The sequence below is a fragment of the Excalfactoria chinensis genome, chromosome 14 (genome assembly GCF_039878825.1).
Source record: "Excalfactoria chinensis isolate bCotChi1 chromosome 14, bCotChi1.hap2, whole genome shotgun sequence".
Taxonomy (NCBI): domain Eukaryota; kingdom Metazoa; phylum Chordata; class Aves; order Galliformes; family Phasianidae; genus Excalfactoria; species Excalfactoria chinensis.
The window spans coordinates 328,362-353,266 of record NC_092838.1 but is presented as its reverse complement, the minus strand read 5'-3'; the positions used below and the strand labels follow the sequence as shown (position 1 = coordinate 353,266).

Genomic DNA, 24,905 nt, shown 5'->3' with positions numbered 1-24,905 from the left:
GGAGGCAGATGCTACCAAAGGCTCACTTTGTATGGCATGACTCCTTGCTGTTAGGAAAGCAAGGGGACGGTGACGTATGGAGGAAAGAAAACTGATTGGGAAGATCTGGGAACAGACCCTCAGGAGGGCCAGCCGGAAGAAGCTGACCTCAGAAGTTGTCCTTGGAGCATCTGGAGCTGAGGGCCTCATTTACGGAAAAAAAGCATTTCTGTAGCTTTCATGAAATGAGAAAGGAAACAGCTGCCATGGATGCAGAAAAGGGGAGAGATGCAAGGCAGCCAGGCTCTCACGGCTCTGCAGTTTCCTTTCCCAGGTTGCTGGCAGCACTTCCCAGCCAGCGACCAGCAGCCAGCTTACAGACCACAGCACTCTCCCTAGGCAGGAGGCTGCAAAACTGCCATGGACTTAACATTCCAGCTGATGAAGTCTTCATTCTATTGAAGAACAGCAAGAATTTTTCCTGTCCTTCAGCTCTCTCCGATCAGATCTCTGTTTCCGTTGTCACCTTTTCCTTTTCCTCTGAGGCTCTCCCAAAGGTTTTCAGGGGAAATGAACTGAATTCACCCCTTCTAGTTTTAAAGCTCCCGCAATACAACAGTATTCTTTTCCCTACCAGGAAACCCTGACTGTATGCGTTTCAGGTTTTTGCATCTCGCTCAGTTCATTTTTTGTAAGGCTCAATAAAGGTCAGGCTATTTAAAAATGTACGTCCTGATCAGAGCGCAGAAAAGACCACAGACCTCAGGGCTTTCACAGCGATGCGTGGCTGTTGTTTTTTTTCTCGTGAGCAGATGGTACAGCTGACATCTGCAAAAGCAAAGGGCACGGCTGGGTTACAGCTCAGGTTATGGAAAGCAACAACATCTACTGCGTGTCACCTGTTGGGACTACACAATTCATCTTTCTCTGAGAACAAAGTGCTTCCCCTATGCATAGAAAATGAGTGCGTGTTTCCTATTTATAACAAAAGTGATGCCTCATGCCCCAGAGGAGTCAGAAGAGCAATGGGCTATAATATTAGCAAGCAAGGTTGACACTCAACAAAATGCAAAGCTACCAGCAGTACCTGAAGGGGGCTACAGGAAAGCTGGGGAGGGACTTTTGATAAGGGCATGCAGCAAGACAAGGAGAAACAGTTTTAAACTGGAAGAGGGTAGATTCAGAATAGATATTAGGAAGAAATTAATTCTTTACTGTGAGGGTGGTGAGACACTGGAACAGGCTGCCCTGAAAGGTCGTTGATGTCCTCTCCATGGAAGCAAACAGGAGAGGAGTGAACTCTTGACAAGCATAGATAATGGCAGGGCAAGTGGAAATGGTTTTAAGCTGAAAGATGGAAGATTTAGGTTGGATGTCGGGATAAGTTCTTTACTATGAGAGCGGAGAGGTGCTGGAACAGCTGCCCAGAGAGGCTGTGGATGCCCCGTCCATCCCTGGAGGTGTTCAAGGCCAGGTTGGATGGGGACCTGGCCAGCCTGGCCTGGTATTAAATGTGGAGGTTGGCAGCCCTGCCTCTGGCAGGCAGGTTGGAGCTTCACTGTCCTTGAAGTCCCTTCCAATCCAGAACATCCTGTGATTCTGTGAAGCACTCAAGGTCAGGCTGGATGGGGCTGTGAGCAACCTGGGCTATGGGAGGTGTTCCTGCCTATAGCAGGGACGCTGCCTCCTGGCTGGAGTGCTGCAGGGGCAGTGAGGGCAGGGGGATGAATGACCCACATGCTGTGTACCCACGGAGCTGCAGTGCCACCACTGCCCTCCCTCCCCTGCTGGCTGTCATTTGAGCAAACGGAGACAAAAACAGCTTTCGGTCCCACTGACGGAGTTAGCAAGCAAACCCAAAGGAAGCATCCAGTACGTTCCAAACCGCTGAGCAGAAACTGGTGAATTTTAATCATAATCACTGCATTCTTTCTGGCTTTACTGTACAGCATTGCTAAGGTCTTTTCATTGCACTGTTGAGATTCAGTCTGTGCCAAGTGCTTCCCAATCTGGATCCCACCCCAGGTATTCTACTTCTATGGCATTACTGAGTGTACCGATTGAATGTACAACACTGCAGATAAGGGACATCTGTGGAGATTTATATTCTTGAATGCAGAAAAAGCAGTTGATCTTGTCAGATGCTCTAATCTCTACACCAGCTACGTGCATCCGGTGCAGCTGATAAAGCACTTTGGTGTTTCCCTGAAGGCAGGCAGGAGGGCATGCACTTCCAGAGGAATAGATGGCATGACTGCAACAGCACCCCAAAGTTCAGCCCCACCCCCTTATTTGTACGGTATTGAAGATACTTTCAATGTGTGCTTTCTGTCAAGGACTTTTCTGCATGCTGGTTATAATGCTGCCTTGTTCAGAGGGGTCAGAAGAGCAGTACAGAGAATGTTCCAATTAAACGGTCAAAACTACTTAACTAAGTCCTTTTATTTTAAAAAATACCAGGAAAAAAAGTTGCTTAAATCTTAGCAAAACAAGATCTCTGGCTTGATTCAAGCTTCCATTTGAAAAGCAAAAAGGGCACGAATGGGAAGGGAATGGTGTGGGAAACACCCAGAAGTGCTGCTATGCCTTTCTCTTACCTCCACATTTTAACTCCTGATGTCAGAGGTCAGCCCTGAATTGCTCCCACACTGATCACTTCTGATTTTGTGCCCGATGTTCTCAGCATTGTGTCACTTCACAGCTCAGGGTGAAACTGTAGGACTGCTTCCATTTCAAGAGGGTCCAGGAAATCCTCCAAAATAGCAGTGAAAAGGCGTACAATCATACAGTTGTTAACCATCTCATGTAGGCTACAGCTAAGGGGAAAAGATAGAGAGGAATAACAATGCACAGTGCTTGGCAGCATAGGATTATTTTTGTGGTCAGGATGGAGAAATCCATATGCAGGATTTTCATGCACACCTCATGACTGCAGGTGCCCTTCGCCTCTAACTGGACACACAGAAATGGGAGCGCAAGAGGTTGGGAAAGCTCTCCTCATTCTTATTTGTCAAAGCGAGAACTCTGTGACTGCAGCACTGAGAAATGGGCTGGAGGACCCTGGGCTGCTCTTTTAAACAAGAAATCAAGCCATTGTTCTGTAATCTCAAAAGAAAAAGGAATCTTTGTTAGAATGACACCATAGCTACCACTGAGAGCATCTCTAAAGTCAAAATGTGTTTTCGCAGCCCAGTGACTTTGGAGCCAGTGCTGAGACTGAGCCAGGGCTTCATGACCACAACCTCTGCAGTTATTGAGCAAGACTCCAAATTCCTGGTGACATTTCAGAGCAGTGACAGAATCTGCAAGGTGTCTGAGAAACAGAGTCACCTCTAGATGTTTTTCTTGTTTTCTCTGTCAAGCAGAGAAACTTCTCCAAAGCAACTGCCTCAGCACTGCAGATGGATGATGGCTTACAGGAGGTAAGAGCAGGAACCAAACAAACCGGCCGGCTGGATTAACACCATCATTAAATAACAGCAATATGTATTTCAGAGCCTCATTTTGCAGGGTGCCAGACTTCATTTTATGCTCTTGATTCACTCTCCCCTTATAACAAGCCTTTCCTTTGCACCACTCTGTGTGTCATTCTTGAGTACCGCTCTTCCTGCTGGTTAAGGGTGAGGAATAATGGACAAGTCATGAAGCCATCCTGTATGATGCTATCAGACACAGCATGGATTTAGCAATAAGCATTATGTGCCATCAGCATTCATTCCGTTCGAAAGACAGCTTCTCTTTCTGCACTCCTTGTGTGCACCCCTCCAGCAGCCCTGCCAGTGGGGAAAAAAGGCAGGATGGTTCCAGGAAGTCTGCCTGGCGTTAGCTCTTCGCTAGCAGAGCAGTTTCCTGCTGCACTTGGATAAAGCTGTGTCATTGAGGGGTCACTCTCTGCCTTGCTTTGGAGATGAGAAGTTGCACCAGCTCAGGAGGGCTGCAGCAGCTGCTGTGTGCAGCCAGGGCTTGTTGCAGTGCAGAGGGGAAGGGGCTGCTTGAATGCATCTCTGGTGGCTGCAGCAGGAGCTTCCCCACCCTTGGTCTCTGATGGGCAGCAGGAGCAGCCTAGACAGAAATTGCCCAAGGAATGCTGTGAGCTAAAGGCCAATTCTTGGCTGAAATCAGTGATTGTGGCTCCTGGTCTCTACTTCTCCCTGTAATGACCAGAAAAGCAGTCCTGAGTGGTTGTGTGGGCAGCACCTGGAGCGATGTGGCTGCTGGGCAGATTCATCTGCATTTAGCTCGTGTCCCATCCTCCTTTCTCCTGCACTCTCTGTAAAGGGCAGAGAGGTGCTCCTGCCTCTCAGTCCACATCATCATAATAAATGCATTTGCTGGAAGAAATTAAACAACAACAGGTGTCCTTCAGAGCCCGAAATGGCTGTTAAAAGAATTTATATTTGTGAATAAACAGCGTGAGAAATTGTCTGACAGCTTCTCATTAAAATTAAGACCTGTTTAATCCCTGCCTGTGTCAGCAGGACCCAAGATGACCTGCTAACTGCTGGCCACAAAAGTTAATGCTGCCCAGGGGAAGTTTTAATAGAAGCAGCCTATTTTAAAACATATAGATAGTTTAAAAACAAGTTGGAGCTATCTTTACAGCTGTTACAGTCAACTGCAAAGTCCCATGGCTTTCAGTAAAGCAACAAAGCAGAACTTGTAGGGACTGCCTGCAGTCACCCTGGGCAAGAGTGCCTGGGGATGTGCGCTGATTTTGGTCCTACACAGCAGCTGCTTTTCCAGTCAGAGCTACCCCAGCAAACAGGCACTGGGGCAAAACCTGCACCTCTACTTAGGGAAGATTCAGTGATCTGCTACACAGCCTTCCTATCACCCTGCCAATCCTTTTTTTCCTCTGCCTGTAAAATGAGGTTGCCAGCGGTTGGATGTACTTTCAGTGGTTCTCTCAGTGCTTGGGAAATTCCCTCCCTGGCATTGCTCTTAAATTATTTGTTGTGAAGTACAAGAGATCTTGCAATGCCATCATCGAGCGAAGCCTGAAATCCAAACCCAGATGCACATTCCATGTACATTCAATGGATCTTACTGTGAGCAACATGAAGTGAGAAGGGGAAGATTTTAAGCTGACTAGGTTTCCCTTTCTGCTCTATATTTTACTGCTATTCTGAAGGCAAGGATTCCCAGGTAAAACAATCTATTGGTGGCAGATTTGCCAAAATGTAAAAATATTGATTTTTGAAGATGTTTGTCCACGGTGTAAAAGCAAGTCAAAGTTAAAATCAATAGAGACAAATTAGGACTTCTCCAGCTATAAAAATGCTACAACAACAGAGCCTTTAATGCATAAAAGTCATGCAGAGAAGATGACAAAAATAGTTAAAATTTACTATTTACCGCAATTTTAAAAGGCAAGGGAGAACATCCGCAATCTGCTGCCCTACATTTTTAACAGTAAATTATTTTCCCGGAGATTTTGCTTCCCAGAGGTGCTGATTTTGCAGAGCGCTGAGTCCTACAGATGCAGTAACCTCACCATCACTCCCAACCTCTGCCATACCTGCACCACTCCTCCCTGGGGCTCATGGGGTTCAGGCTCATCCCCCATTATTTTTCTTTGCCTTACGTCCTTCGTAGAGGTTCACCATGACACAGAAGGACAAACTGTTGTAATATTTCCCACACATAGGGAACAAAATCGTTTCCTCCAAGTTTGTTCCAGATGATTTACTGTAAGTTGCCTTTTTATTCTGGTAGGAATGTTGCAGCCTCTACCTGGAAATAGAGCCATCGACCACAATCCACCAGTCCTTTATCCAACAAATGGTTCAACCATGAAACCCACCTATTTTCAATTTTGAGATAAGAATGCGTTGTTTTTACTTACAAACTCCCAAATAAATACTCTGCTTCCTTACAGGCCCAGTGGCTGACCACAGACAGGGATGGGCAGGTGACCCACCTCGTTTGAGGATCCAGGTGTGGTGGATGTCTGCAGCAAGAGAAGTGAGGAATGCCCATTTTCTAAGTGACTGATTTACTGGCAAGCTCCCATTTGGCCAGAACTTGCTTGTGAGAGGTCAGCAGCTATTCCCCTTGAGCATAAGAAAATATTGTTTTAAATACTCAAGATAGGCTTTCAGGCTATACATTTTTGTTAACAGTTATTCTATTCATGAGAAGTTGCTCAAATGAGACTTTTCAATAGCTTATGTGGGAGGAAACATTTGGCAACCGGACAGAGAAAAAAAACATTTTTTGAGATGCTTCCTCCCAAAATTGCAATTGTTTTGTCACACATTTCTTTCCCTCTCTCAAGGCTGGGAAGTTTTTGGCAGCAAAAACTGCAGAGTTTGCACAAGACAAGGGTTTCCAGCGCGGTGCATCAGATGAGCCTAATGAGACAGATCCTTGGCAGCCATAAATGAGTCCAACTCCACTGACAACAGCGAGCCTGATTTACACTTGCAGAAGACAGGGCTCAATATTTTTTAAGCTTGGAGTTTGCCATCGCAGCTCTGAATACACTTAATGGCTCACGCCTCTACTCTGCCTAAATAACGTGCACAATGCCATCTCCCTGATGTCTGTTAATTGGACATTATACCACTACAACCATTTCTCTTGGCTTCGACTTTTGCCTTGTCTTTTTATTGGAAGTATTCCTGCAGTTGCATGTAGTTTTCCTTTACAACTCTTGATTTTAAATGAGGTTTTTTTTCCCTGTCTGTTCCCCTTGACTCAAGTTTGTTAATGTTTCTGGTGCTCAAAGGACACACAGTTAAGTTTAAGCTGTTCCGTGTGGTCGGTGTAAGTGCAGCCGTAGCATCAGAAATGCAAAAGCTGCACTCAGCTGCATGCAAACTGAGCTCTCTGACATCACAAAGAAAAATATTTCCCTCCCTAGAAAACAGGTCACTGATATTTACAGTTGTGTCGTACTGGATGTGAGAATACGTGACTACACTTGTTCATTTTGACCTGATAGACAGAGGCCTAAAAACTGTTCTTAATGCACTCGGCATCCTCACCCATGTGCACTGACATGCATAGGTGCAACATTCAGAACTCCCAATGCAAACAATTTTCTGCATTGCAAGCAAATGAATGATTTGACAACACACAGTTGTGCTCTGAAAGAAGCACACGAATGTTTCTAAACAGTTGGAAAGGGGCAGACATGAATGGCCATGTAGGTGTTTTGTGTGTGCAGTAAGAGGTGGGGGCAGGAGCTGCACAGGCACAGTCCTCTTGTGTTCCTCCCTGGAAATGCTTGCTTAGGAGATGGATTCCACCTTCCTGAAAAGGCACATCTCTCACTGCCACGGCTGTTCCTCAGCAGTAAGGTAGGAATCGGGCCCTGAGCATTAAGCAGAATCTTGGAAAAAAAATCTCTTTCTCATATTTATTAAAGTTGCGCAGTGTGAAGGCTCTCTGGAGAGTCATTAAATGATGAGTTCTCTATGCAAAATTAAATTTAACTAATCCCCTTATAAAACTCTCCATCCAGAGCTTCCCAAAATGTTTACCAGTGCAATAGACCATTACAGAGACTGTTTGAAGTCATTTGCCTCCAGACAAAATAGGCATTTTGGAACATTTTGATTTCTGCCATCTAATAAATGAAGTGCTACAAATCTAAACTTAATATCTGGCATCTCCATTATTTTTCTTTGCCTTACATCCTTCTTAGAGGTTCACCATGACACGAAAAGACAAATAGTTGTAATATTTCCCACACATAGGGAAAAAATCGTTTCCTCCAAGTTTATTCCAGATGACTTACTGTAAGCTGCTTTTTTCCCCCCCTAGGAATGCTTAGATTCTAGAAGGGTGAGCTGCCATTGGCAGGTAATTCACTGGAGCTGAGAACTCTTCTGTAGCACGTGAGAAGTGTGGACTTCCAGACGGAGCCCCATTGGCTGTGCATGGATCTAATCCTTGACATACAAATGCTTAACAGGCTTGATTCTTTGTTGCTGTTCTGTTTGTTTTTACACTGATGTTCTTAAGCTTGATCTTGTTTGCAGTTTTTGTTGCATTTGGGATTATTCTAAATGAGAACCTGCTGGTGTCTTTAGTATAAACTCTTCCCCATCATCACAGAATATTTTAAATGATGCAATTGAGAACTGTGCCAGCCCTCTTCAGACTGAGCACACTGGCAGCTCATCATTACACCTGTACATGCACCAGGCCCAGCAAATGCTGCAGCACTGGGGCAGAGCTGAGGGCAAGCTCTCCAGGAGACACCATGAAGGGCACGGGCACCCTCACAGCACGACAAGATCTAAACTAACCTTATGCTACTGCAAAAAAGCTGCTTGCATCTACAAAGGCAGGGGGTGTTTCATGGGAAGGGTTATTGTCAAGTGACAATGATGTTGCCCTGCTGCTCCTCCTGAGCTGAAGGGTGGCAGAAGTAGCAGCAAAAATGCACCATGATGGACAAGAACTCCTCTGACTCCAGTGGGGTTATCCCACCTGAGCACCAGCCATAACAGTCAGGAGAAGTACTCACTGGAATTCTCATTGTGTACTTCCAGATCTGGGCTAACGATGACTGAACTTGTCATCATCTCATTAGCTTTACTTAAGGTGAATGCTTCCATTTATTTGCTTCTCAGGTTTTTCCAGCTTTGAAAAATCTCCCTTGTATCTCAGCCAACATCATCACAGCTACAAAATCTCTTTGAAGTGTAGCAGTGCCCCTGAGCATTGTGACTTCACCAAGTCCCTGAGACTTTAGGAAACTGTGCAACCAGTAAGTAAACAGAGGCTAAACAGATGTTTGGTTAAGTAAGATTGTAGCAATGAAAGGATAAACAGTAATAAATGAAAATGCTCACCAGTGTTGAAGGCTTGCAGCAAAACTCCACCAAAGAGCAATCTTCAGAGAAAGAACCAATCTCGGTGGCTGCCAGCCCTTAAATGGGCTCTAGGAGATGTGAGCTGGGTTCCAGCCCTTCCTGTAGCACAACAGAATTGCATTCACCTGTGCTCCCAGGGCTGACTCAGTGCTCACCTCAGGTGGGCAATCAGAGGTTCAGGCTGTGATCGACAGTTCCCATAGATGTACAGAACAAATCTTACTAACCTATGTTGTCCTTCAGAAATCTGCTACAGGAGCTTGGATGGATCATTGGGTATCTTTGCTTTAGCACTGTTTGGGAGCTACTGTGAGAGAAGATTCACAGAAAAAAGAGATATGCAGAGCATCACTCCTTGCTTTCAAAAACACTATTTACCAACCCATTAGGCTGTCAAAACAGCATCCAGATGTTACTGCAGCCCCTTCAGATCTTTATACATGTCTCAGTGCAGAGAAACTCAAGCTGAATACATAGCAGCAATTACAAGGCACATCTGCAGCAGTCTTTATTCCATTTGAAAATTCTTCAGCTACTCTGTCTTTGTTTGCATTCTTGAAACAGGATTTGGCAAAATAAACACAATCAGATCAGATCAACACTCCATGGAAACGCACTGCCTTTCGTTTATTTGATGCTATGTATTGCCAGGATAGTGCTGCCAAATCTTGAACTTCACATCTCAGTATTGATCTTTATGTCTTTTGCGCTTGATCAGGACTCCCCAAGCAGAAGATGCTCTGATCTCAAGATGCACAAGTCACTCCTCCCCAGGAGGCTGATAGAGGCTGCTTCATCATCTTTGTGACCCTCTGCTAGACTCCTTCCAGGACACCCCTGTCCTTTTTGAACTGGGGAGCCCAGAACTGGACACAGTATTCTAAATGTGGAATCATAGAAACATAGAATGGCCTGGGTTGAAAGGGACGGGAATGATCATCTAGTTCCAACCCACCGTGCACAGTGGCTGGGCTCTCAGGACAAGCAGCGACGTATCTTCATGCTGCCTGGTCATTTTGACCATAATGACACATGAATGACATTATCTGGTGATGATCACACTTTCTTCTAGCTAAATCTGAACACCCGGATGGACATTAAGTAATTTGATACACATTGATTGAAGATGAGTCTGTAGACAGCCATCTAGCTTCCCTGCGCTTCAGCTTCCCATTTGTAAAATGGATTTAATATTACTTCAGGGGTGACACGAGGACAAGCAAATTCAGATCTGCAAATGTCTTCATAACAGTTACTGATGGGGGGAGGAACAGCTCTGACAGCTCTGTGATGGAGACAGCCACATGCAGCCCTCCCTCTGACATTGCACACAGGATGCCTCAGAATGGGGCTGGGCTACACCATCAGCCCCAACATGTATCTAAGAATCCCCCCCCCATATCATTCTCAGTTCTTGTGGTGCTCTATACACATCAGTACCTGAGAGCTACAGTATATTTTAACTCCAAAACATCATGGCGACCTGTATTGTACAGCACAAAGCACTCTGGAATCCAGCAAATCATCACAGTTCACATTTCTGGGCTTTGGAGTTTTTTGTCTAGATGGGTTTTCAGATTACAGTTAGACTCTGTTTCTGCCTAGAGGTAGAAGAACAGATTCCTACCTACAGGCCACTTTCCTTGTGAAATAAAATCTAGCATCAAGCTAAAGCCACTCATCCAACCGAAGAGGTCAACACATCAACATATAGACGCATAAAAGATATCTACAGGTATCTCTATTATGGGGCCATTGCTAAACTACCAACTGCAGAGGATTTTCTCTGCACATGAAGACCCCACAGTGCCACTGCAGTCTGCACAGCGCAGATCAGGAGGTGCCTGGTGCAGGCAGCTGGGACATCCCCCAGGGGATCTGCGGCCCTGATGCTGCCCTGAGCTGCCCCAGCTGATGCAGCAGCTCAGTGCAGTTGCTCATGGCTGTAAATGTGCTGGATAAGACACCTCAAGGAAAAAAATAAAAAAATAAAAAAATAAAAAAAAAAAAGAGAGAGAGAGAGAGAGAAGCCCCAGTAATAACTCAATTACTTCCAAAGTTCTGCTGTTAATCTGTAAGGCTCTCCACACTGGTTTCAGAGTGAGCAGATCCCTGGCTTTGTGCAGGTTCCTGAATGGCAGGGAGCAGCTGGGCAGCGACTGCTCTGTGTATTTACTGCACTGTTTGGAAAAGCATCTTACAAGCTGCAAAGAACGCTGCTCTGTAGCTACACTTCCTTATGACCAGCGCTGCTTTGCAAAGATGTATGAGAGCTATAAACAATGACAATGCCTGCAGTTTCATCTTTTATTATTTCTCCTTCATAGAAAAGCAAACTCAAACATATCAGCACAAAGACAAGACAATACAACTGGGGAGCAAAATACAGCAGGCTTTTGTCAACCGAGCCAATAAATTCATGTAAATCTATGCCTGCCTACGTTGTTATGCTGATCTCTGCAGGTTGCTTTTGTCCCCTCCAGACACCACAAGGTTACTGATGTGCATCCACACTGGGGTGCCAGCCCCCACCAGGCAGTGCTGGTTGGCTCTGGAGGGGCTCATGGCCATTTGCTCCGGGGCTTCATCATAGCATTCTGTCCCACCAGTGCCCCACTGGCACAGTGCTCTCCAGGTTGACGTTTCACCGTCACCTCCAAACCTCCCAGAAATTCCAGACGTCAGTTTTGTGGTACTGAGAGGACTCGGGATTAAGATACAAGCCCGGGCAACAAATGTTTGCATGACTGACAGAAAACCTGAACCTTTCCCTTCTGTTCACAGTTTGTTCCACCTAAAGCTGCTGCTCTGACACTGGTCTGCTTTCGTTAACTTTCATCCTAGCATTTCCCACACTCACACAGTATAATTGTCTGATCTATAATTTATGCTGTTATTCAGAGCGGTATGAAGAGTTTCCTTATTCCAGAAAGAGCACAGTGTGTCCAGATAGCATCAATATTTTATTCATCTGTTTGTGGGTATATTTGGTTATATGGCTGCTTGTTAAGTATGGGATTGTTACGATAGCTAAGATGCAAAAATAAGGCTGGAAACAAACTGGCATCCGCTCTCCTGATGTGGAGTGCGTTCAGCAGAGAGTGGTCCCAGAGCACTTCCAAAGGGCCAACCCCACCTCTGTCACCTCAGACACCAGGGACACGGCACCTGCAGCCAGGGAGAAAAAGACAAGACACAACCCTATGCTTTTGCAACTCCTGTTGCTAACCTAAATGCCCAAACCAATCTGCTCCCAGCTCAGAAGACGGGTGTATCTGAAGGCAAAGGGAACCAAAACATACATCATGTAGGGCCACGATGCGTTATCCCAAAGAGCCTCGTCTGTCACAGCTCCAGAAACTGCAACGACTTTGTCTTAACTGGCAGCTCTGAATTGAGCCACTTGTATTTTGCAGGGCTCTTAAAAGCAAATGAAATCCTTAAGGATGTCTTTTTAATCACCAATTTAAATTCCATCATCTTGACAGTGATAAAAATTGACACCCAAAATTCAAGCAAGAACGATGGTTTGACAGGCTTCCTGCATTAAAAGGAGCTTCGTGCAAACAGACATGTTTACAAGAAGGGAAACAACTTCCTAATTTATTAAAAAGGGATTCAGGTAATTGAACAAATATGGGAAAATTCGGTGTTGTCTCCAGTTTATCCCAGTGCAGCGAGAACATTAGCAAGTCCAGCTGTGTGAAACACTCCATAGTGGTGGTATCTTCTGGTGATTCCAGATGAAGTTGGCTAAATAGAACCAGAAAGTAGCAGAAAGGAGGACTATGGGGGGTGTCTTCTGATAGATGGGACAGAAAGACCCATTGCTGCTAAGGTGCAGCTCAGTTGTCCTGCAGACTGGATGAGCACGCATCCAAGAAACTCTCCTGCTTTCAAAGATACTATGAGCTTCACTGGCAGTGCTTTGTGCCTCCCTGTCTCACCAGCACAGCACAAAAAATAAAGCAGTGTGAGTTATAGCAGGTACAGAACAGAAACCTCTGTGTGTTTCAGCCCTGCACCCTCACTCAAAAATCATGTCTTTATACTTTTTACCTTCTGAAACCTAACGGTATTCGTAGACAAACAGCAATGGATGATTTCAAGAAGACTTTTGTCCTGCAGCTGCTCAAAGATTCTTATTACTCTTTGTTGTTGTTGTTAGTTTTCCTTTAAAAGCTAATGGAAAATTAAGAGAGGAAAAGGTGAAGATCCAACACTTACTGACAAATGGCACTGAACACGTGGGAGCTGCCTGCTCACCTGTGGAACTGGCTGAAGTTTTGAGCAATCAGCTGCTGCTTTGATTTTTTATTTTTTAAATCTAAATATCCAGAAAATAATGCAAAATAAAATAAAATAAAATAAAATCCACTGGCTGTTTTTCGCTGGGTGTTTTCTCTGCCACAGCATTTTCACAAGCTTCCCAAAACCCACTTTGCTTCCCTCGCTCTCAGTGCTATAATACATTGTCACAGCTCTCCTGCAGCAGTACATCATCCTTCACACCACTGTACAACCACCATAAAGGCAGCATCCCCTAGCGGGACTGCTGTCGTGATGTGGCATAAATAATCATAAGGACTGCTCAGAAGTGAAATTTCCTATATCTCTGCATCTCACCCTCGCTTCATGAAGCAAAGATGGTTCTGAAAGAATGAAATAACAGGATGCATTATTTTTGCATTTTCCCTTTAATTTTTCTGATACTAACTTGTGGCGTTGCTGGAGCCCATGCAATATAAGGTGCTTAAAGAACGAATGAGAACAAGAGGCAGCAGGTTTCTGGGATGTAGATGTGGGATTCTGGGATGTAGGCTTGTGTGGGCAGCCCATCATTACTACAGCTAACATCACACAGTTCCCATCCCACTAGAATATTCAGGCACAAAGTACTGTAGGCAGCAAAACAGCTGCCTGCCAGCAGGCCATTAGTTAGCTCACACCAGACACAACATACATACAGTGGCAGGCTTCTACTTTAAGAATAATGATAAAAAAGCCTGTAATGAGAATAAGTCCCAAATGGTCCGTCACTGGGAGCTGCATGGCTTTTATGGCCTCAGTCAGCCGGAATGGCTTGCTTGATTCAATGGACACCAACTGGACAAAACAGTGAGATCTATGGCGAAATCAAGTGATTTATTTAAGGAAAGAGCAGAAAGCTTCAGAGCAGGGGATCTCTTTGAGCCCAAGGCTGAGACTTCACCACTCTGAGCTGCACTTTGATCTGTGAGCGGCTCCACATGGTCCCAGCCGATGAGCTGGGCACAGGAGAGCCTCCACCAGCATGCTGCAGGGCAAAGACCATCATCACCAGATCATGCCATCCACTCGTCACTGTGGTCCAAATGACTAGAGAGCACCAAGACTTGTGTGCACTCATCTGTTGTAGGAACAATCTGAAATATTCAATGGTGAACATGGGTCGAGAAAGTGAATTTACAGCATCTTAAAATGGTCCTGGGGATGTGACTGAAAAAAAGGATGTGTAGGAAAGCAAAACATGGCTTCACACTCATAGGATTTTTCCTTTCCTCCACACAAAACACAGGTGTTTGGACTTCAGCAACAAATGCTACACAATTGATGGGTGTATGAATAATACACTGATGGGTGGATTTGGCATTCCCACAGCCAGAGCCCAGAGATTTATTGCACCGGAGTGGAACACATCAGATTTCTTTATCTCTGGAGTCACACAGCAGATTTACACACAATGACATTAATAGGAAGGAAAACAGCCAGGCCAGCAGTGGGACCCACCTGGCAGCTCCTCAGGGTAGGCACCTCTGCTGCAGGATGCCCCAGTCTGTGTGCCAGCTGTTCCCAGGGGACCCACAGATCTCCTACAGCTCCAGCACGGTGCTTGGTGGCCGTCTGGACCGGATGATCTTGGAGGTCTTTTCCTATCTTGGTGATTCTGTGGTTTTACAACTGATTTTCCCAGGGCTGCTCTGTCCTACAACACCTGCAGGTCCCTCCTCCCAGTACCTGGAGCCCAGTTCCCTGCAGAGGGGGACAAGGAATGCTGTCCCCACCAACATGTGCTTTTCCTAAGGAGAGAAACCTTATTACTGCTTCCGCAGATCGTATTGGCTTTTTGTTGTTTCCATTAACTTTTATGAGTTTAATAAACAAGCCTGATTTAAAAAAAAAAAAAAAAAAATACTCTCCAAGTGTTGGAAATTGAATTTTCTGTCTAGTCCAAATGCAAGAAACATTTTAAATCACACCGAGAGAAATCACTGAAATGGCACTTCTGAGCATTTTGTATTCCTTCTCTGTGCGTAAAGTGTAGATGATTTGGAACACAGCCACTGAATTAATGGCATTTATTGTTTTGGTGGGGGTTCGTGATTATTATTATTATTATTATTTATATAACCTCAGTGAAAAAGCAAAAATAGCTGAGAAAAAACCATCATTACTGACATGATGACTTCTTAAAGATTTTCTTGCCCAGCTGCTCCTTGGCCAAATCTTAAAGATGGTGACTTCATTCATTAGTGCACTGGGTCTGTCACACGGTGCTACCACCATCAGACTTAAAAACAGCAGCTGACAATTCCTTTCCTAAAATCAGATGGAAGCGTTAATGGCTGCTGCCTCGGAGACATGTAAATGATGGCCTATAAAAGAAAGGTATCCTGGTCAGACAGAACCTGCTCCCTCCCAGTGTTCCTTCAGAGCTCCCCAGTCTCACCACTACCAGCACAGAGTGGCAGCTCAAAGTCACCTTGGTTACAGCAGCTGAGCTGTGCTGTGTGCATGTCCCTGCAGCCCCAGTTCTGCACCAAGCTCTGGCTGCATTGCAATAGGTGAGAGCCCTCCTGGAAACTTGAAAGGTCTTTGCAAAGACTGAAAGTATTACATGGTTACAAATAAGATGGAAGTTGAGAAAAAAGATCTAGCTAATTTAAGGGCTGCAAGACCTGCAAGGCAGCTCAAGGGGATGTGCTGCATACATCAGGCTGGACGGCTGCTTGCACAGGGCTTGCTGCAGCTCAAGCAGTGATCACCATGAAGAGACAACGCCGCTGACTTTTGACAGTTCCAGCACTGAAAGAGGAAATTACTGAAATCCACACCGCTTTCCGAAAATACAGTGTGCATTTCAGTGCCTTTCCAGTAATCCCCAAATCATCACTGAGGAATACACGTGTTCTTTTTTTCCCAACCTCTGTTTTATTCAGCCTAGTCCAAAACAAACCCGATGCTGCTGTATGCCCAAGAAAAACCACACTGAGCATCTGATAGAAATAGAGCTGTCCTTCCTGATGGCTCCTAATCCACTGCGCTGGGGTGAGCTGTAAGGAGATGCGGGCAGGGAGATGAGGGCCTTCCCCTCTCCTCAGCTCATGTTCCCATTATCACTGCAAAATCATTTTCCGGCAAAACCATATTTATTTGGCCCAGGGCCTAGGGCAAGCATTGATGCTTAAATAATGACACCCAATTTGCAGGATACTGGTAATCCTAGATCAAAGGCCCACACGCTGTTTAAAATGCTACAGACAGGAGCTGGCTTTCTTTCACTACACTCTTTTTTTATTACTATTATTTCTCTTCTGGTTGAAACGTCTCAGCTGGGCAGGACGGCATCCCCTTCCAGCTCACTTCTCTCCAAGTAAAACAGGACAGAGGGCATTCAACAAGACGTGGAGCTGCATCAGGCACTGCAAGGCTGCTTCCTTCTTGCTGTCCATTCCCCAGCCAGGCCAGACCCTTTTCTGAGGAACAGAAAAGCCCCATGGTTGGGGCTGTAGGGGCCCTGCCAGAAGTAATACAGCCACGCTGGAGACAGCCAACTTAATGCAATCTTAATGTGATAAACTGCTAACTTGATTGGATTCAATGAGATGTAAATGATTAGATTCAATAAGTACACAGAGATCATTTCACCTTACACTCTGCTTGGGAGGATTCTGCCTCCAGTCGCTTCATCATTCCTGTTAATCGTGTACAATGCATCACAGAGATGAAAGGCTTGGGACTTAAGGTTGTCCTCTAACTTCTCTCCCACACTAACCTATCTTCCATTGTAAAGGAACATTTTCTTCAGTCTGACTCGAGGAAGCAATGTGGAGCACTCTGGGCTGAGACAGCTCCAATGGGAAACAAAGCCTGCACTGGCTCTTAACTGGGGTGATACTTTCAGAGGCTCTACCTGCAGAAAACTGAATTGTCCAGATCTGCACGTTTCCTTCCGGACTCCACCCCACTGCCACATGCTACTGTGGAAGGACAGATCACAGCATCTGAACGTTGTTTCCCCCCGGGTTGTTAATAGCCAGTCTTAGAAACCCAAACGGAAGGAATAAAGCTCATTCTTTTGCATTAATAAAAACAGAGACTTTTATTTCCGATTGTCTTACGTGTAGTTAGAAATATTATTATCACCAGGTGTCAATGCGTAGCCCTGAGGATAAGATTTGAGCTCAGCTTTAATTAGTTTACAGTAATAAGGTAAGTGATGCTTCGCCTTTCCAGGGAAGTCATTATTTGCACTCTCTGCTTTCCAGTACTTGCACTGCTTTCTTCATTTGCAACGTGAGCAAAGCAACTGCCTGGTTTATTCAGAAATGAAGCGGAAACAGTACAGCAAATACAGGAATGAGGATGAAATGCTACTGAGAACAACACTATGGACCAGAGAGGTAAGCAAGGAGTCAGATCCAACGACAAGACAAACCGCTGTTAGGAGACGTCACCTTGGTGCGGTCCTGTGTTGGCAGCAGTAGGAGCCAGCCACATTCTGAGTCCTCAGCCTTCAAAAAGTACCTGGGTACCAACTTCATGCTGAACCACTGATAAATAAAACACTTTTTTTTAAAAGGGGCCTTTCTCCGACATTGTGGTGTCGGTTCCACTGCCACATTTTTGTGCTGGTCCCTGCAGATGGGGCATGGAGTAGTTCCCATGTGATCAGGGAGCTGTGTCTCTCTATGGAAGACATATTCAGGGGGCTGCTGCACATCTGAACCTGAAATCCCAGCCGTCAGTCTCCTCTGTAAGTGCCTAAATATCTTTTAGAATCTTGCTCAGAGTAACACCAAGTGAGACCCCTCTGGCTAAGTATCCTCTAAGCAACCTGTTCTTGGACATTTGCATCTTTCTTGGAAAACATATTGCTGCAACAAAAATTTATCTCAGGTTTTAAAACCACCTCAGCTATTAAAAAAAATATATAATACTAAGCAAGAGAGAGTCATGAAATAAGAATGATCAAATACTTCCAAGCCTTATCATCAATAAAACTGCAAAGTTAGCCACATCAGTTCACTTCAGGGCATCTGCTCACATTTAATTGAATGATTGTTTTAATTTTTCATTGTTTAAAACCACTCAACCACTTAGCAAAAGCTGGTGCTGCTCTTGCAGCGAGCACAACTTCTCATCAAGCGGAAGGTAGCTGCCCTTTTGCAGGAATCGTAGTCTCTGTGTGAGCTGCAGCCACGCCACAGTCAGACAGAACCTTGGGCAGCCTTCCACTGAGCCATCTCAAGCCCTGGCACACTCACTGCAGGATGGCTTCAATCAGTGGCACCCAAAGGGCAGCCCAGGTCCTCACCAGGTCTGACAGGGCCCTGGGCAGCCAGCTGGGATGCTTGGGAAAAACAATTCAACTTCTCCAAAGCAAATGACCCAAATGACCCCAAACCTCCCAGACAGTTTGTTTGATATCATCTGAATTCAGGGAGCCTCACATCTGTTGAAACTTCAGTTGCTGCTTTCAGGCCTTTCTAAAATAAAAGAACTTTGTACTCATTGAAAACAACTTCCCATGATGAGGCTGCTTGTATTGTTTGATAGATTCTACTTGTGAGATGCTAAGTAATAAATGTTGGACTGCTCAGTCCCCTGGACCATGAGCTTCTCCTAGACGTTCAGCTCATCCACGTAGGCTAATTTACCTTTTCTTTTAAATGAAACTGAGAATCGTAAGTAATTGAATGACTTAAGCGTCAGATGTGGCGATACAATTGCAATCTGGAAGCCTTGTAATTGCAGATGTCTTAGGACTAAAAACCATCATCTCTCTGAGACTGCCCAGCGGGAATTACTGCAGGTTTCCCTGTGTGCAGCAGACGGTGGAGCCTCCAGGGAATCAACTTTGGGTCCCTGATTGTCCTTCCCATTTATACCTTGTATTACTTTTAACAGCCCTCTAGTTTGCCACTGTCAAGGAAACCACAAGGATTTAGAGAGAACCGTGCTCTCATGTGCCATGTTCCTGCGCACGAAGCTCATTCTATACATTGCAAAGACACGAGCAGAATTGCTAGAGCCACGCTCTCATGCAGATGCTCAGCAAAGCCTTCCTTACATCTGGAAAACATGCTGAGGTCAACCTGCTAGCAAAAACTAGAAGCTTTCCCTTCCTCACCCCTGTGTGACACAGACACGGCGGGATGTGTATCTGAAATGCCAGCAGGGGCTGAGGAACACCCACCCTACAGCACAGGGATGGCTACACACAGGCAAGATGCTAATTCCTAAAGTTATGAAATCTCTACAGCCCTTTGCAAGGCTAATTGTTGACATTAAGTCTTTAAGTGCAATTACTAGAGCTAATGGTTGCAGGAACAGATTCCAAAAGAATGCTGCTTAAAACCTTCTAAACTGGAAGGTTTGGGATAACGCTGAAGCCAGGCAGATCATCTCTAGTGAAGAAGTGAAAATTGTGATTACTGGTGGGCTGTGCTCACTCAGCATTTCACATTAATGAACGTTCTACCAGGACACAGAACCTTGAGAAGGAACAACCTGGATTATTTTGCAAAGGCTGTTGGTGGTTGAAATCCAGACACTGGTCATTAGATCCAGTTTTATTGCAGCCATAAAAGAAGTGAGTCAACAGCTTAGTCACATCAGGCTGGATGTGCTACGAGCACAGTCTGAATGAAAGAACAACAAACACTGAGAAATACATGGTAATTTCAAAAATCCCTAGCAGCTTCTCCTCTAAAGAAGCAAGAGATTACATAGTCCTCAAGTTAGACTGCATGGCATGTAGAGGGGGTATGAATTTAGAGGAATGAAACTGGGCACAGCAGCATAGCAATGCAGGCCAGCCCTAGAAACCGACCTTCTGCTTTTCAGAAGTATCTTCTGTTTTGTAAAAATAATACAAAGGCAGATACGGAGGTTGATTCCTGTCTCACATCAGTATAAAATTTGCCATCTGTTAAGTCCATTTGTACAGATATTTAATCAGTACTGGCAGACCCTGCCAGGTGTAGGCTGCAGGACAGAGAAACAGGTCAGGCTGGTGGCATGTCATGCAAACAGAGTGACTGCTTCGGAGGGATCCACAAGAGACTGACAGATATAACACAGCATTACTTCTTTTGGATGGGACTAAGCCATGTGCCCTCGGAGGAGAAAAGAAAGACATGGTGATCAGCACAGGGAGAGAGCAAGGAAGGAAAGCTTTGCAGGTAACCCATCAGGTCTGAATAACTGCTCACCTAGAAAGAAGTCTCTTCTGGACAGCATGGCAGATTTATGCCATTCCAGGCTTGATTCCAGAAGGCTTAAAAGTTGGAGTGTGCTTTTTAGAATGCCATTTTATTTCAGTGTGAGCACACAATTAAGACTCAACACTGAAGGAGTTTAATGACAGTATTCCCGAGGGAAACATCAAACGTACAGACGCAGTGCCCTCCTATTTGATGGTAATAACTGGCATTTTCAATTCCAGTAGGAAACATGACTGGGATGAGTGTTCAGAGAAGGAGGAGCATCTCTCACGGTAGGTGGGGAGGGATCCTGGGGCCATCACAGCTCTGGGTGTTGCTGATGTTACCGCAGGCAGCTAATAAGGTCTACGCATCTGTTTTTCTGTTGCACGTTTGCCATGTGCAAATAATGACATTAACTTCTCCTTTGGGACCAACAAACGAAATGGATGATTGTTTGTACGTGAGAGGGATTAATATGAGGAAAAGTGAATATGCCACCAGAGGGCAGTGAATGAAACAGGCTACTTTCTTGTTTGTAAGAGACAAGTTACAAGGATCAAATAACTAGACCAGCCAAGCTCTACATGCTGGCACTGAAGGAACATCTCACACAGGGTTCAGTGCTGTTTCCATCAGACTGGTGCCGAACAGCTTGGTGAGATTCTGTGCAGTTGCACTGATAGAAAATTGCCTGAAGGAAATGCTGGGTGAGTGCCCAGTGCTGGGAACAGGGGCACAAACACACGCGAGGAGGTGAAACAACAGCTTGGGGGAAAAACTTCATCCAAATGCACACAAAGCCAGAAGCTCCCAGCAGAGGGAACACCACTGCATGTCCCCCAGCCATGCAGCTGGGCTCTGTGAAGCAGGGGAGCTGCTGGATCCTCAGCCTAACCCAGAGGACAACAGTCTCCTCCCACAGGGCCAGGAGCTCTCCTTGCCCACCTGGCCAGGCTGTCCCCATCCTAAGCCTGTCCTGGCTCCCTGCTTCCCCTGGGAATGGAGCGTGGATGGGCTGCTGGGTCACCACCATCAGAACCAAGTGCTGCTCTGCGTATGGGTCTGTTTGTGGCAGTGGGATACGGCTGCAGTCACTGCTCCTTCATTTCTTGTGGCTACCCCTGCTGTTGGAGCAGCTCTCTGAATCACTGCGGGATGCAGCATTGTTCCTATGGGCTCAGAGAAGGTAGGTGCTGTTCTGCAGCTCTGCTGTGTTGCTCTGCTTTGTCCTCAGAGCGTAATTACCCGAAACACAATCATAAGACACAATTTACAATCCCTGCAGCTTTTTGGCATCCCGGTGTATTGGCTTACAGATAGGATTTGTGGTAGGCTACAGCAGATAGACAGAGCACTCTAATTACAGATTTACTCAAAGAGGAATAGTTTAAAAGCTAATAGGACACTATTAGAATAATGATCCCAGCTTCCATCTGAACATCTGCCATTACTAATTAAAAACAAGTTAAAGTCAACCTGTTTTAAGAGAATCAATATTTACAGAACAACACACCGCTCTGATGTGGTGCAGAACCTACAAGGGCCTTCCCACATGCCGTACCAAATCCTCCATAAAGCACGTTGTTCAGAAAGTGATGCCAGGGAAAAAGAAAAGAAAAAAAAAAAAGCCTTTGTGAAGCAGAGTCAGAAATTTGGCTCACGTGCGGCTTGTTTGTCACCTTCATCAGTCAGCTGCCCAGCGCTTGGAAATGAGTACCGCATGAAATGATATGTCACCCACTGCCTCAGTCTGGGTGTCATTTTTTTCTGAAAGCAGGTTAGAAATTACATTTCAAGTGACAAATCATTTTCTTGCAGCCTCTGTCTTCTCCGTCTGCAACCCCAACTGCTATTGAACAGACTCATTTTGTGGAAGTGAAGAGAATCTGCATCAATCTAACTGCATAGGAATGTACGAGTAAGTCGTAGAAGGGAAGGCATACGGTTACTGAGAGAAAACAATTAGGCAAAATATTACAACAGCAAATAGCTTTGAAATCCATTAGCAACCTCACACAGAAAAGCAAATGCTTATTTCATCCATGACAGTATAACCACTACGAAATAGGATAAACTCCCCCAAACAGGTCACACTCAGTTGGCTCTCCAAGGCATGTTTTGAGATTTACCATCAGTACCATTTAAGAGAAGCACAGAAACACACAAGTTCATTCAAAGACTAAAGTGTGAGTATCCAATGCACGGCTGTGGGGAGCACAGTGCTGGTGCAATACTCCATCTGTGCTCATGTGCATCCACAGGGCTTTAACACAACTATCATCTGACCCAGGAGCACCAGCCAGTTCAGAGGGAGAGGAAATGGATGAAGTTTTTCTAACTGCTTTCCTTTGCCCTTTAACATAAGCCCAAATTTACTGAAAAAACCTGAAGTCAAGACTGACCCTGCAATTTAATTCTGCCATTGATCAGACACAGCCCTTACGTATCAGCCTTCAGAGCAGGCACATGACTGTTAGCTGCTTCACTGGAAACGTTGATCACTGACAGCTCCTACAGACTTCAGGTAAAAATCAGTGGTTCCTTTGGAAGACACTGTTCCATTTGTCATGCACGTGGAAGGAAAGCTCTATAGTCTCTTTAAGAGCTCTGTGTTCCCAGGCCAACAGCACAGGAAGAGAGAAGAGTATGGCAGAAGAATCTCTGCTTTTATAGCAGCGCCCAAGTTGGACTTTGGGGGCCAATAGCAAGCACTGTGTGACCTCGCATTTGTGATTTCCATAGGCTGTATTATTAGAGACTTCAGCTTGGTGTATGTTTTTGCAGCGTGGGAGCAATAAAGAGCAAAGGCAAGAAATAAAGAGCCTCCGGGTGCTGACATAAAATTAAATCCTGACTTCTCTTTCAAGTTCAAGGTAGGAAAATCACAGCCATATGTCTTTGTCAAAAGTATGCCCAAGCACTAATATCATCAAGGACAGCCATTTTTTGGCATGTAATCTTACCACACTCTGTATATCATCCAGAGCCACTGTGGACTTAGATGTAAAACAAACTACTACACCATCTTCTAAATGTGGTGGCAAGCAGGATTTGGCCCCATGTAAGTAACTTTGGATTACTGCTGCCTGGCCCTCAGGGAGATCAAACCTCCCTTCAGGGCAATATCGGATTAGAAGAGAAACACTTGTTGGCCACTAGGAAACTGCAAATCATTTTTTGTTCAAACCAACAGGGATTGTTGCAAGGCCTGCTGAGCCAATTTAAACAGGGAGAAAAACCTGAGAACCCTGCAATAATACTCTCTGTGGTTTTCTAAAAGCCAGGTCCTGCTCATCCTACTCAGCGAAGCAATCTTACCGAAGCTAATGAATCTGGTCCCACGCAGCACAGGCTGACTACAGCTCAGCCGCCGTGCCCAGAGAATTGCACACTTGTCCCCATCGAGCTGAAATACATCCGTTCCTTTGCAGTTACACCACTCTCCATGGTAATACTGGCAAGTTCAATTTTCTGTTTGTTTCCTTTCTTCTTTTTTTTTCTTCAGCAATGTGTTCCCATGTCTCTGCCTCACACTGCAGACAGAGGTAGGTGAGCTGCAAAATAAACATAAGGATATCAGAGCCCCCGTAAAATGACATTAATTTAATCAAAGCCATTCTTAGTCTCAGGGCTCAAACACACCACCGGTCTTGTTGCTCTTCCCTTGGCAACTGCTCCCTGTGCCCTGAGTGTAGGCTTGGGCACACATCAGATATCACAAAACAGAGGCACTGAGAGGCTGCACCGCTGGATTTCTGTCTGCAGAGCACTTCCTTGTTGTGCTCCCACCGCCTTTCTGGATTACAGTAAATCTCTGCTTAACTCAGTCTGATTCTTCTTCGGCCTCATGCACTCCTGAGCAAAGCAACAGACACCGAGACACACTCAGTGGTCCCGCACGGCAGTAAGGAAAACGTGTGGCCACCGACAGATCAATTACTCTTGTTGAAAATCCAAAATAAGAACTGGCGTATCAGTGAAATTAAGCCAGATGGACGGTGGTTTTAATGGCACGTAACGCATTCACCTGCAGAAAGGTATTTCTGCTGTGTTTGTGAAGTCTGGTGAAGTACGTGTTATCTAAAAATACCCACAGTACATACAAAGAAAAATAAAAAAGTGGTTTTCTTCTGATACCTTTCATAATGGTTACATCTAATTCAAAGAGTATCAGACAAGAAAGGAGGAACTCAAGAAAGCCAGATCCTTTATTGCAGTTAATTAGTAGGGGGGGATAGAATGTGAAAGCCTTATGTAAAATGAGAAAGTAATCTTATTCTGCTCAGGCTGCCTGCTTGGAAACAGACAGAAGTTAACGAGAGGCCTTGCAATCTATTTAATTGGCCAAAAGATCAGAGTGTGCACCAGCCTTCTGTTCCAGAGCTGCACCCTGCGCCCCCCGCCCTCCCCATACACAAGGAAGGCAATGCAACATGATGGAAAGTTGCCTTTGCAGCCCCAGCTCTGCAGCTGCATGGTTTGCCCCCGTGCCCACCCGTGACAAGCACACAAGCAGCAGCGCCCTGGCACCCGACAAGCCATGCTCTGTGGGCGCCTTGCATCCACCCAGTGATGACAGATCCACATAGAAAGCAGCCTCAGCTCTCATGAAGAGGAGCATTGATTT

The 24,905-nt window shown here is 45.3% G+C and overlaps 1 long non-coding RNA gene across 2 annotated transcripts; it reads right to left on the bottom strand.

Annotated features, from left to right (window-relative positions):
- Positions 1-2,931: 2,931 nt before the first annotated feature.
- On the bottom strand, positions 2,932-8,827 carry LOC140258812 (uncharacterized). 2 transcript variants are annotated; one of them, XR_011905298.1, is made up of 3 exons: positions 8,787-8,827; positions 5,900-6,032; positions 2,932-4,310 (listed from the first exon to the last, which is right to left on the bottom strand). It is a non-coding gene; the product is annotated as an uncharacterized lncRNA (long non-coding RNA). The 2 variants fall into 2 exon arrangements; XR_011905297.1 differs by having other exon boundaries at positions 2,932-4,130.
- Between the last annotated feature and the right edge of the window lie 16,078 nt (positions 8,828-24,905).